Source organism: Amphiura filiformis, chromosome 4 (assembly GCF_039555335.1).
Source record: "Amphiura filiformis chromosome 4, Afil_fr2py, whole genome shotgun sequence".
Classification (NCBI taxonomy): Eukaryota; Metazoa; Echinodermata; class Ophiuroidea; order Amphilepidida; family Amphiuridae; genus Amphiura; species Amphiura filiformis.
This window is the reverse complement of record NC_092631.1, coordinates 23,808,083-23,821,419: the sequence shown is the minus strand read 5'-3', so window position 1 is coordinate 23,821,419 and position 13,337 is coordinate 23,808,083. Positions and strand designations below refer to the sequence as shown.

Sequence of the window (13,337 nt, the reverse complement as noted above, 5' to 3'; positions counted from 1 at the left end):
TTTCCTGTTAAGAGGGTTGTGTCTTTATCTTCCCGCGAGTTATTATTCTCAATAAGTTCACAATTTTCTTTCTCTGCGATTACGCGTATTTCCTTGTTCAGTAAGTCCACCCTGTTGTTATTCTGAGTCTTGTCCTCTCTGTTACACACTGTAGAAAGAAAGAGTTCAGTGTTCGGGGCGCGAGATTTGACATCAGCAACTAGCTTCTTGTAGTCTTTGATTCCCTCTTGCAGTTTCTCTTGTGACGTGCAGTTATTAGTTCCTATATGTAAGATAAGAGCGTCAAACTCTTCAACTTTCGCGTCTTGCAACTGTTGCCGGGCGTCAGAGATCTTTGCCCCTGGTAGACATTTTACTTTGGTGTCCTGGAGGCCGCGTTCATTGATGTCCTTCACCATCGAGTCACCTAATAATATTGTAGGTCTACGATTGTTCTTGATTATACCAACATCTTCATCTACTATATCCTTCTTGCTTGCTGATTGCGCCATAGTTGTACATTCATGATTATCTGAAATTCCATCAAGCTTGTTCTTCTGTTCTAAGATTAACCGCGTCAGTGTTTCATTCTCTTCTTTCAACAAGCGTATTTCAGTCTGTTGGCTTTCGACCACCGTGGTAAGCCCTTTAACCATTGATGGTATATCCTTGCATTGGCGGCATATCCAGAAAGTTGGTCTCGCTGATGTCTTAAGACCAACACAAGTTCTGTGAAATTGTTCATCACACATGCTGCACGACAGTGCTTTGCCTCGTGTTTCCAGATGTTGAAATTGGCAAGTTGTCACGCATGTTATTTTCTTTGCCGTAATATCCACTGGAATGGGCGTTGTTAGAGTAGGCGATGACATGATGGTTGCGGCTGTTCTTCGAAGAGGAGTATCCAGTAAGATGCTCTGTGATATTGACATTTGTGATTCAAGTTCGAGCTGCGTCTTCCTTTCTGACGCTGCAGTGGCTAGTTTGGCACATATATTCATCGCGTTGTTTGCTATAACTGTCCGATTAGTGTCTGACGGGAGGATTGATGATAAACTCGTGCGAAGTCCTGTTAGTTCGTCATTAGCCTTAAAAGCACGAAGATCTTCCACGCTCATTTTACTCACTTTTACAATGTTTGCTGCCAGAACAGCAGATGCTGCCTTTTCCACTGACATTTTCTCTGCCTTGTTGTTGCTTGATGACGTAGCCTTTGTAGATTTCACCGAAGGAAAGCGTTTTTCTGTACATTCCGGGCATAACCAAAGGTCCGCTTGACATGTCTGAACATTTAATTTCAAAAGTTTGCAATCTTCACACTTGCCGGTACGGTTCTTCATCATGTATAGTAGTCCTAACTCATAAAATTATAATAATAATATTATATTATAATTCAATTTATATCACGTGAAAATACACAGTTTAAAATCGGCGGCTATATAGTTGGCATATAAACACACTACGTATATCCGGTTGGCTAAAACACAGGAGCAGCAGAGAAACACGTCTGTTCACGGTCAGACCGGAAATAATAAAAATATAATGGCCATGTGTGGCGGTGGATTCAATCTACCAGTCCTGTATTCACTATTTATAAATAGCTATTTATATATCACTATGAGGTACATGGGCGCAGCCATTACACAACATCGTATCACCAAAGATTATCTAGATAAGCATTCACTCCATACAAATGAATAGGAAAACAAGATGTCGGTATTCATGAATTTTCACAAAAATGATATGTGCCAAAAATCTGAAGATTGGGGGATCCTGTAACTTACATATGTTATGAGAAACTGATTTTAGAGAAAAGTTACCGAAAGCGTTTTAAAATTTACCGAGCGCCATTCATTTTATAATAGTTTTTATTCGGTAAAACACACCAAATTTTGAGCGACTAGTTGCTGAAGTCATCTGCCTTACCATTGAAAAGTACAGGAAGACCACCCACTGTGCTAGAGGTCAACTCTCCAGACATACTGGCGCCCAGCCATAATGGCAACCTCCATTTCTCTCTATCAAGAATTTATATATTGCTATTTATAAATAGTGAATACAGGACTGTCTACCATGGCGATTTCTGCCATGAAGATATCGGGACGATGACACTGTGTGATGGTGATGAACAGGCACTCAAGCCGGGATTCAAGCATCAAAAGCAACAGCTTTAATGGGTTTAGGTGCAACTGTTCAAACGGCATCTTTTTCTCACCATGGCAACACATTTTGGGCTATTAAAACAAATCAGACATCCGAATTTGCAAAACCAAACTAGACTTCTTTGTGATATTTCAGTTTTAAAATTGGGATGCATATAATTTGAGGTATTGCCTCGTAATAAGGGGGGGGGTAATTACTTTTTGAGATAATTATGTTATATTTATTCAAAGACATCCAATGGTCCCAGTATCAATGCAACATTGAAGTTCAATATTTGTTTTGAAATCTAAAGTTTATATAGCAAGGTGGATCTTGTCATTTAAAGCCATATTATAACATTTGCTGAGGAAGACGCCCTCACTGAATTTTTAAAATTCCTTTTTTTACACGATTAAATTGTACTTTATTAAACCAATATACCCTGCAAAAATCAAGACTCTAGGTGCTGTAGTTTTGTCAAAATCCGAGATTTTGAATAAAACGCCGGAACCGGCGCTTTATTATTACGATGGAATTATTAGTCGAACGCATACACGATGTTCATAACACACATACGTACACGGCGTGCGAGACGGTGATATACACAACAAAGGGTCGTACCACAACATGACCGAAGGAGTGGTACGTATTGGCGACATGTGCGCTGGTAGTAAATTCCAATTTTCTTTGCTTTGCCGTAGTTGTTCGGCTCAAAAATAAAAGGGATATATCTGACAGTAAAAGCTAACATTTTATGGCAAAGAAATGCTAATCTATTTTGTTTGAAAATTTTATAATATGGCTTTAAGTCAAGAGAAAAGTAACTGTTTTGTTATCGTACCGTAACAATATTATAATGTTTATCAAGCAAAAGCCCAAAATACTGCGGACTGTCACATGGATGATTTTATTTCTGGGTTGATCAATGGGCACTTTTCAGGTACATGACGGTGTTCAGTTATCAGGATAATAAGCCAAATCGCTATTGTAACTTCCGTTTTTTTAGGACACTTTGCCCTTTGACCTATCTGGAAAATTCGGGTTTTGTGCGTACAAAATATAATTTAAAACTTGTTACTAGAATAAAAACATACTTAAAAAACATTATTATTAAATGAATTAATTATTTAAATATTTTTAATGATAACATTATGACAATAATAAATAAATTATTAATAATTACAGCAATTTTCCCGATAGGTCAAAGGACAAAGTGTCCTAAAACTGCAAAAACTGTCCCACAATGCATTACAAACTTCTAATGCCGATTGGGCTTATTTAACCTTGCAAACGTAAGGGGAAAGAAATGCGTTGCCGTCACATGGTATGTTATTCCATGGTTTCCACGATACGTCTACCGATTCGTCTATCCATTTGACACAATCGTCTCCAGCGTTTTCACCATCGGGTTGGTCAAGTCCCCATTCGTTGTAATCAAATGGACTATCATCAGTCCAGACAAAAACACCTTCTCTCGCCGCGTCTGTCAATCCCAGATAGATGCTAGCAGACGGAGGTGTGCCCGGAAAAGTGCACTCGGCTTGAGAAGACACTACCAGGGAGTCATGCCAGAGTTTATAGACGAAATCAGACTCTGCTTTAGTATGGATGGATGCCAAATGTCCTTGCCGACCCGTGTCCGTGAAGAATGCTTTGCAGTGTGCCTCTGCATTTACCCAAGTCTTGACAGACCCGAAGAATCGGTAGCAGTTGTCTTCGAAAGGGGTAAAAACAAGGGGCATGATTTCTGACGACACTGTTGACCTGTACCTGGAAGTGGAAGAGTAAAATAATATGTGAGCATAGGCTTAGGAAGCGGGGGGGGCTTGGCTGGGTTGGGGGCTCAGCCCCCTCAATCATTTTGGTGCGGGCTGGAATACATTTCAGCCCCCCAATAATCTTAGGTGAAGTTAAATAAATTGTGATAAAATAGAGGGAAAATGGGTGTTTGTGACCTATATTAAAAAATTTCTGACTCAGAGGGCAAAAAACCCCTCGGGCACCCCCAGGGTGGCCCACCACAATTTGTTGCTAATTTCAGCCCCCACCCATGTTGAAAATCTTCCTAAGCCAATGGTGAGGGTCCGGATATTAACGAATGATAGGATTAGTCTAAGCACGAGAAACAAGTACAAACATTCAATATTCCTCTTAAAAGGGATTTTATCTGGAAACCGCTGGCTACATAATGTTTATGTCTCAAATATTTCTTGCAGATAAATTCGAAATCAACTGGAATTTTGTGAATAAGCTTTCTTCGTGGATATTTACTGAAGAATGTCATAAAAAGAGGATGCTAGGATCATGAATACTCCTTAGTTAATATGAATTTAAACACAGTGAGAAAAGTCCGGGAGAAAAGTATTTCATAATCAAATACATTTATGCCAGTTCAAATTTCAAAGTCAGTTCAATAGCGGACATTGATAACGCTTCCTGTGAAAGTATATAGGAAGCAAAAGTTGTTTTCTAGACATTTTAGAGAAAACATTTTTCTTGCTGATTCTTTTCTTCGGTGTGCAAATTTTCTCAGCATAATACTATACTATACTACTATGCAAGCATTTGTATAGCGCTCTTACAAAGAAAACCATGTATCACAGCGCTTTACAAGAGAAAATAAAGAAGAAAAAACATACAAGAACAAACAACAAATCAAATATCAAATAAATGAGTCTTTAGATTAGACCGGAAGCTTGCCAGCGTTGGAGAGTGGCGGATAATAATAATAATTATAATTATGTTACGCTTTGGGAAATTAATGTCTGACACTGATAGCTTGATGTTCAACGTTCAATTCTAGACCTGGACAATACCAACAGCTATCACACTAATATTCACATATATTTCAAACCTATTTTTAATATAGATTTTCGTATCTATCTCAAATTATTCATCTTTTTCTGCATTTTTTGTGGTAATTTTTATTCAATAAACTGTACATTTGTGTGCAAATTGAGGGCACTATTTACACTTAAATTAGCCAATCAATAATGAGTTATTCCGTACATTTCATGATGAAAAGTTGTTTGAAATTTTCTTCCCATTTATTAGTCTTTTTCTGATGTTGTATAATATCATTATACAAGTGTCTACCCCTTGTAAAGATGCAAACAAGATTGAAGATAAATAGCGCCATCATTGTTCAACTTTTCTTTAAAATGGCATAGTTTTACATGCCATCAAACAACCGTGTCATAGATGTGCTAACATAGCCTGCTAGTGTAGGTTCAGACGAAAGCCGTGTATTTAAGACAAAATAAGGCATTTATATTAATCTGTAATTTATATACTGACAGTATAAATTAGCTACATGTCACTTCATATTCTGGTAACTTAATGATGAAGAACTACTTTGGCTTGAGTAGTTTAATTCTGATAAATGATATAGACGAAGAATTTGTAGCCATTACAGTTTTGGAGCAATTTTGTACCCTTGACAATAACCATAATTGTGACAGTGACATTAGAGGACTTCTGACTTTTGAATATGTGTAGTCACTTTTGGAGCCATGCCATATAAAGTGGTATCACTTGGATTTTTCCACAAACCAGATAACCAAAAGAAGACAAAAAATTATGTTTTGTTTGCACAAGATACCATATTATGTTCCTGAAGGTTTTGTGTTATTTTATGAGAATTAAATGGTAACAACACCACAGTTACATAAATCTTGATTGCATTCCTTTGAAGTGTGAGGAATATAAACTCAAAATATCCGGAGCAGAAGTTCAAGTATGGCATTTTACTCAATATGGAAGGAGTATTCCTGCAGCTATATGATGAGTAAACATTTTGACTAACATATATCAAAAGTATTACTCAATATCAGTTGAGTCAACTTCATGTTGCTCAACAGTTGGGCTTACTCCTTGTGGATTGAGTACTGTTTTACCACCCTGTTGAGTAAAAAATGTCACAGCTCAACTGGTTAGCAAGGTTGAGTAAGAGTTAACTCAACAAATGTTGAGTCATGTATTGACTCAGAGTTTTGGAATTGAGTAAAATGTTTACTCAAAGGGAGAGTAAAGTTGCTACTCAACCTTCGTTGAGTCAAGTTTACTCAACAAATGAGCTGTGACCTTTTTACTATCAAAAGGAGTACGATTTACTCATGTTGAGTAAATTAATTTTTAGAGTGTAAGAGTACTATCTACTGCAGAAATTAATTTTTGTCGTAACATTAGTTTATTATTTATACCGTATATACATAATCTGTTGAGCTTACCGTCATCCGTGTTCTCACACTCGGCGTTCTCAGGGGTCTGACAAGTACAAGCGAAAGTGCCCCTGATGAACAAGATATTCAGAAGTAGTACTGCTGGGAATTTGAGGATCATTCTTGTGATGAAGATTGCGGAACCTGGATGGAGAAAATAACTATCTAAGTGAATATATATTTTCTTTGGAAAATTGAATATATATTTCCATTATATTACAGCCCGATCGGAGCGGGTACAGGGCGGTGAGTCCGACACGCCGCTAGCCTGACACTTCGCTGGTCCGACACATTTCGGATTCGGACTAGCGGCATGTCGGACTGTTGCAGTGGTTTTCATTTTTGGACTAGCGTATGCTTTTTTTTTTGGACTAGCGCAGTGTTTTTCATTTTCGGACTGACGCACCCTTATAAGTTGTGTAGTCGGACTAGCGGCGTGTCGGACTAGATGCGTGTCGGACTAGCGGCGTGTCGGACTGAGCGGTGCACCCCGATCGGGGTAATTTTAAATTTGACTGACCTTTGACCTTGGATGACCTAATATAAGAAATGCAAACGTGCTTTGGCCCCTAGCTGTCAGGAATATCAGACCCTTTTAGGACGTGTTTTGTTTTAATTTATTTTTTAGTTTGATACTGGTTTTAGAGGCGATATACGAATACAATGTAGCCTACATACGTGTATGATGATTTCTATAGGGTTCAAATTTTTTGTGGTTTTAAATTCTTAATTTTTTGAGTTTTTGGTGTCATTATATCGGAGCGCGCTGAAAATTCCTATCAAATATAGTCATACAAAATTGAATATAGCTATAAGGTCATATGTTTAATGGACGATCGCGTGAGATATATGGATCATTATAACAATATAATGAACAGATTTCGTGTTATTGTTGACAGAATGACCCATATCCCCGGAATTTATCTATACATTATTTTTTCAAAGGTTTCCATGGGAACTTGATTCATATAATGAAACTTGAATAACTCCTTTGTATTTTGCAATCCCGTGAATTCTGTATAGCTAACAATAATTAAGTTCATTACAGGTAGATAAAAAGACTATTATATATAGTGACGATGATAAAAATATGGAATTACCGGGGGAATTACTTCCTCCTCAGTCATCAAAGTTTCAAAATTCATAAACCGCAGATTTGGGCCAAGGATTATAGACCTAAGCAAACATGCAAACATATAAATTAGTTTACATAGTTTACAAAATTAATTCAGACAAAATATGTAGAAAATTAAATTATTTTTACTTCAAAATCGTCTGGAAATCCCGGGGAGGGGGGGAGGCACTCGACTGGAAGTGACGGGGATGTGCGGACAGCAGTTCGAAACTAGGGGTCTTTCGGTGAGAGCCTAGATACCGAAAAAAGGAAGGTCTTTCATTGAGAAGGCCCAAAAAAGGGGGTCTTTCCGCGAGACTGGGGAAAATTTTACCAACAAAGGGGATCATTCAGTGAGACTGGGAAAAAATTTTGGTCAAAATATAAAAGTTGATACAAAATTTTCATAAATTTTGAAAAATTGGAAATTTTTTTGTAAAATTTAGAAAAATAATGAAAAAACGGGGTCATTCAGTGAGAGATTATTAGAAATATTCCCAAATTTTTTGAAAAATATGGGGTCTTTTGGTGACAGGAAAACAAAAAAGGGGGTCATTGGGTGAGAGGGAGTTCAGTAAAACAAAAAAGGGGTCATTGGGTGAGAGGGAGTTGAAAAGTGGGTGTCAATGTGGCCGCATATCCCCGTCACCCATTTTTAGTGAGTGCCCACGGGCTTGAAATGCTTTTAATTGTGCACTCTGAAAATAAAAAATACTCGTACATGTCACGTGCCGCGTGTCATATATACGCCTGTATTCTTTTTACACAGCCGTGACGTTAGTCACGGCTGTGTCTTTTTTCTTACAGGTTCTTTCTTTCTTACACAGCCGTGACGTTAGGCACGGCTGTGTCTTTTTTCTTACAGGTTCTTCTTCTTTCTTCTTTCTTTCTTCTTTCTGTCAACCATTACATTTGCTCTAGCACTCACATGCTTACATCGATTTTGACCTAACTTGGTCACAATGATCATTGACCGTGCCCCTACATGTCACATGAAACTCGTGGGGTCAAAGGTCACACAGGGGTCAGGGTCAAAAACGTGATTTCAACTCAAATGCATCTTCTCCTACAAATTACGTAGGACAGTGACGCCACTTGCACACATGCATTGTAATTACCCAGTGTCTATGTGGTCTACACAGATTTGGGGTCAAAGGTCATTAAGGGGTCACTTCCGGTGTAAAACGAAAAAGCTTCAAAAATTTTTATTAGCTAAAACATAGCACAGTAACGGTATGTTCACATATGATCTGCAGTCACACAATGTATATGTGGTATTTTTTTTATTTGGGGTCAAAGTTCATTAAGGGGTCACTTCCGGTATAAAAAGAAATACCTTTAAAATGCATCTTCTTCCACAAATTATGTGGGACAGAGACGCCACTTGCACACATGCATTGTTATTACCCAGTGTATATGGGGTGTACACAGATTTGGGGTCAAATGTCATTAAGGTGTCACTTCCGGTATAAAACGAAATACTTTCAAAAAATTTTATTAGCTAAGTAAAACATGTGACAGTAACGGTATGTTCACACATGATCTGCAGTCACCCAATGTATATGTGGTATTTTTTTTATTTGGGGTCAAATCCCATTAAGGGGTCACTTCCGGTACAAAACGAAATACCTTTAAAATGCATCTTCTTCCACAGATTCTGTAGGACAGTGACGCCACTTGTACACATGCATTGTTATTACCCAGTGTCTATGGGGTGTACACAGATTTGGGGTCAAAGGTCATTAAGGGGTCACTTCCGGTAAAAAACGAAAAACTTTCAAAAAATTGTATTTGCTAAGAAAAACATAGGACAGTAACGGTATGTTTACACATTAATTGTGGTTACCCAATTCATATGTGTTATTTTTTTTTATTTGGGGTCAAATGTCATTAAGGGGTCACTTCCGGTCTGAGACGAAAAACCTTCAAAATGCCCCTTCTGCCACAAGTAACATGGCAAAGTGATGCCACGTGCACACATGCGTTGACATTAGCCAACGTCTATGGGCATTTTCATATATTTTGGGGTCAAAGGTCATTAAGGGGTAACAACACGGCTGTGTTCGTGGTCTTAGACCACAGCTAAGTCTAGTTTCTTTCTTTCTTTCTTTCTTCTGTCAACCAATACATTTGCTCCAGCACTCACATGCTTACATCGATTTTGACCTAACTTGGTCACAATGATCATTGACCATGCCCCTACATGTCACATGAAACTCGTGGGGTCAAAGGTCACGCAGAGGTCACAGGGGTCAAAAACGTGATTTCAACTCAAAATGCATCTTCTCCTACAAATTACGTAGGACAGTGACGCCACTTGCACACATGCATTCTAATTACCTAGTGTCTATGTGGTGTACACAGATTTGGGGTCAAAGGTCATTAAGGGGTCACTTCCGGTGTAAAACGAAAAAGCTTCAAAATTTTTTATTAGCTCAGTAAAACATAGCACAGTAACGGTATGTTCACATATGATCTGCAGTCACCCAATGTATATGTGGTATTTTTTTTATTTGGGGTCAAAGCTCATTAAGGGGTCACTTTCGGTATAAAAAGAAATACCTTTAAAATGCATCTTCTTCCACAAAGTATGTGGGACAGAGACGCCACTTGCACACATGCATTGTTATTACCCAGTGTATATGGGGTGTACACAGATTTGGGGTCAAAGGTCATTAAGGGGTCACTTCCGGTATAAAACGAAATACCTTCAATTTTTTTATTAGCTAAGTAAAACATTGGACAGTAACGGTATGTTCACACATGATCTGCAGTCACCCAATGTATATGTGGTATTTTTTATTTGGGGTCAAATCTCATTAAGAGGTCACTTCCGGTATAAAACGAAATACCTTTAAAATGCATCTTCTTCCACAGATTCTGTAGGACAGTGACACCACTTGCACACATGCATTGTTATTATCCAGTGTCTATGGGGTGTACACAGATTTGGGGTCAAAGGTCATTAAGGGGTCACTTCCGGTATAAAACGAAAAACCTTCAAAAAATTATATTTGCTAAGAAAAACATAGGACAGTAATGGTATGTTCACACATGAATTGTGGTTACCCAGTTTACATGTGGTATTATTTTATTTGGGGTCAAAGGTCATTAAGGGGTCACTTCCGGTATAAAACGAAATACCTTTAAAATGCTTCTTCTTCCACAAATTACGTAGGACAGTGACGCCACTTGCACACATGCATTGTTATAACACAGTGTCTATATGGTGTGCACACATTTGGGGTGAAAGGTCAGTAAGGGTCACTTCCGGTATAAAACGATATACCTTCAAAATGCCCCTTCTGCCACAAAAAGCATAGCAAAGTGATGCCACGTGGACACCTGCATTGACATTAGCCAATGTCGATGGGGTTTTCATATATTTTGAGGTCAAAGGTGATTAAGAGATCACAACACGGCTGTGTGTGTGGTCTTAGACCACAGCTAAGTCTAGTTATAGTTTTGCTCTCACGGATTGCCCCCGTACTGTGAAAGTGTCAGTCTGCAGTCATACACTATATAGGGGCCTATTCATTTCATATTGAAGTGCCCTCCCCCTCAAGAAATTTCAACTTTTATAATCAAGTTTTGACTCCATTATAACCTTTAGTATTTCTAGAATATAAATTCGGTGGGCTTCGCCAAGTCTCCTACCCTCCAGATTTGATTTCCTCTATTCTGATCAGGGATTACACTGAACATATAACATATCCAGGGTTTTTCTGCCGAAAGCAGTATGTATTGGCATTGGTACCTGAAACACGACTATCAATCCATTTCAGCTCGCTCATATCTCTCCCTGTCTGTCTCTTCCCCTCTCTTTCCACCTACTGATTGGGCCCTTCCTCTCTCACTCACCCCACTCTCTATATTTCTCCCCTCTGTCCCATCCCAGTCTCCCCACTCTCTCTCTCCTTCTCCCGCCCCCGGCTCGCCCCTTTCTATGTGTCTCAGAAAAAGCTAAAAAACATCTCTCTGATACTCATTTTTGCAATAGATAATGTGCAAAGGTACATGACAAAGTGAATCATTCATCACAAGAAATTTATAAAAACATTCAAGTTCGATGAACGTGACTATGACGATCCCCTCTAATTTATATAGACCATATTTGGAATCAGCATGAAAATTGCATTAAAATGAGTACAAACAAGCTTAGTATGTGTTCAGTGGTTCTTATGATAGCTCTTGATAATTTGAGAAAATATTTCAAAACTTTGGATTTTTTATGTTGAAGACTATGGCTAGCATGCAGAACAGAATACTATTAAATTATTACCAATATTACTTCAGGGGTGTGATTCAAATTTTGTGAAATATCCAGGAATGAGTAGAAAATCCAGAAAAACAGCGTGAAATTGGGCTAAAACACCCCCCAAAAGGGGCTGAAAATCAATAAAATTGCGTAAATTTTGGCCACAAAAAAATCCAGGAAATCTGGATAAATCCTGAAGAATCACACCCCTGTACTTGGAAAATAATGTAATTTATGCAAAATTCACTCACCGTAAAAAAAAGTAGATGCGATTCAGATTCTTCGTCCAAAACCAATACAAGATATTCGAGCTGAACTGACGGTAGTTTCAAGTGACTGGTATTACTGGTATTCAGTGATATATATGAGGAAATAAAACTGACAATACTGAAGTATACAGTCATGTAAATGATGTATCGTTTTGTAAGTCGGCGAGTTATGGGACGGCGAGTTATGGGAAAGTTACAGTAAGGCCAGGTGGCGAGTTACAGTAAGGCCAAGCAGCGAGTTACATTAAAGGATGTCTCCGGCAATCACAACATTATCCCTTATATGTTCGAAAAATAATTTTATCAAGCACGAATTATACATGGTTCTATTTAAAACAAACTCATTTTGACCATAAAAACGAATAAAAACAGCCGGCTTTCAACACGCGATATTCAAAATTCCCGCGCTGAAATTGTCTAGCGCGGGGTCTAGCGCAATGACGTCATGGTTATTTGTGCTCAGTTGTTGTCAGCTTTTATTGCATTACTGGGACGTCACTGGACAATTTCGGCGCCCGGGATTTTTTATGGTCAATATGAGTTTGTTTCAAATAAAACAACGCTATTCGTACTTGATAATTAATTTTCTAACATATAAGAAATAATGTTGTGATTGTCGGAGTGTTCCTTTTAGGCCAGGTGGCGACGAGGCAAGTCATGGTCAGGATTTGGTCGGCCATTATTGGTTCCCCGCATGTACCAAACAGGTGTTGTGAGTGCCCAATTGGGTGGATTAAACCCGCTTAAAATTCGATGTTAGATTCTTTTGTGTTGTAAACTGTCATCATTCTTTTGTCTGCGTGTAACACGGGTGATAGAATGCAGTTTAAAATTCAAGGCCGCATCATTTCACATTTTAGGTGAGATAGCTGGGTCCCCGTCGCGGCTATGGCTGCCATTGAGGTGTAGGAATGCGTGAAATTGGATTCGTCTATATTGTGCATATGTCTAGATGTTCGCGTGATTATTAGACGAGTTTGCCAAAATCATAATCGGATTGCAGCATTGATAATTATTGACAATAGGATCAAAAGGATGAACTCTCGTCTACCGAAGGGAAGATGTTAAAGCACTGACCAAGGTGTAATTGTAATAATTATACTTATCGTGCTCATTTTAACCCTGTTTGTTTTGGGGCTTCATTGGAGAGGGAAATGAAAGTTTATTCTTGGTTAGTTTTGGAGGATCGAACCCGCATCCCAAAGACCACCCTGCGGCACTCACAACCTTGCGAGGGGTTCCCTTCACCCCCAGTATATGGGAAAGCTTGACTTGAAAACAAATCCGATTTCTAGTTTGTTGTTCAAAATATAATACAGCCTACATACTCTTAATGTAAGAATAAACAGAGAGTA

At 38.4% G+C, this 13,337-nt stretch overlaps 1 long non-coding RNA gene across 1 annotated transcript; it reads right to left on the bottom strand.

Moving 5' to 3' along the window:
- Positions 1–2,052: 2,052 nt before the first annotated feature.
- LOC140150719 (uncharacterized) lies at positions 2,053–12,073 on the bottom strand. The gene is made up of 3 exons (XR_011858834.1): positions 11,965–12,073; positions 6,351–6,485; positions 2,053–3,891 (listed from the first exon to the last, which is right to left on the bottom strand). It is a non-coding gene; the product is annotated as an uncharacterized lncRNA (long non-coding RNA).
- Positions 12,074–13,337: the final 1,264 nt, after the last annotated feature.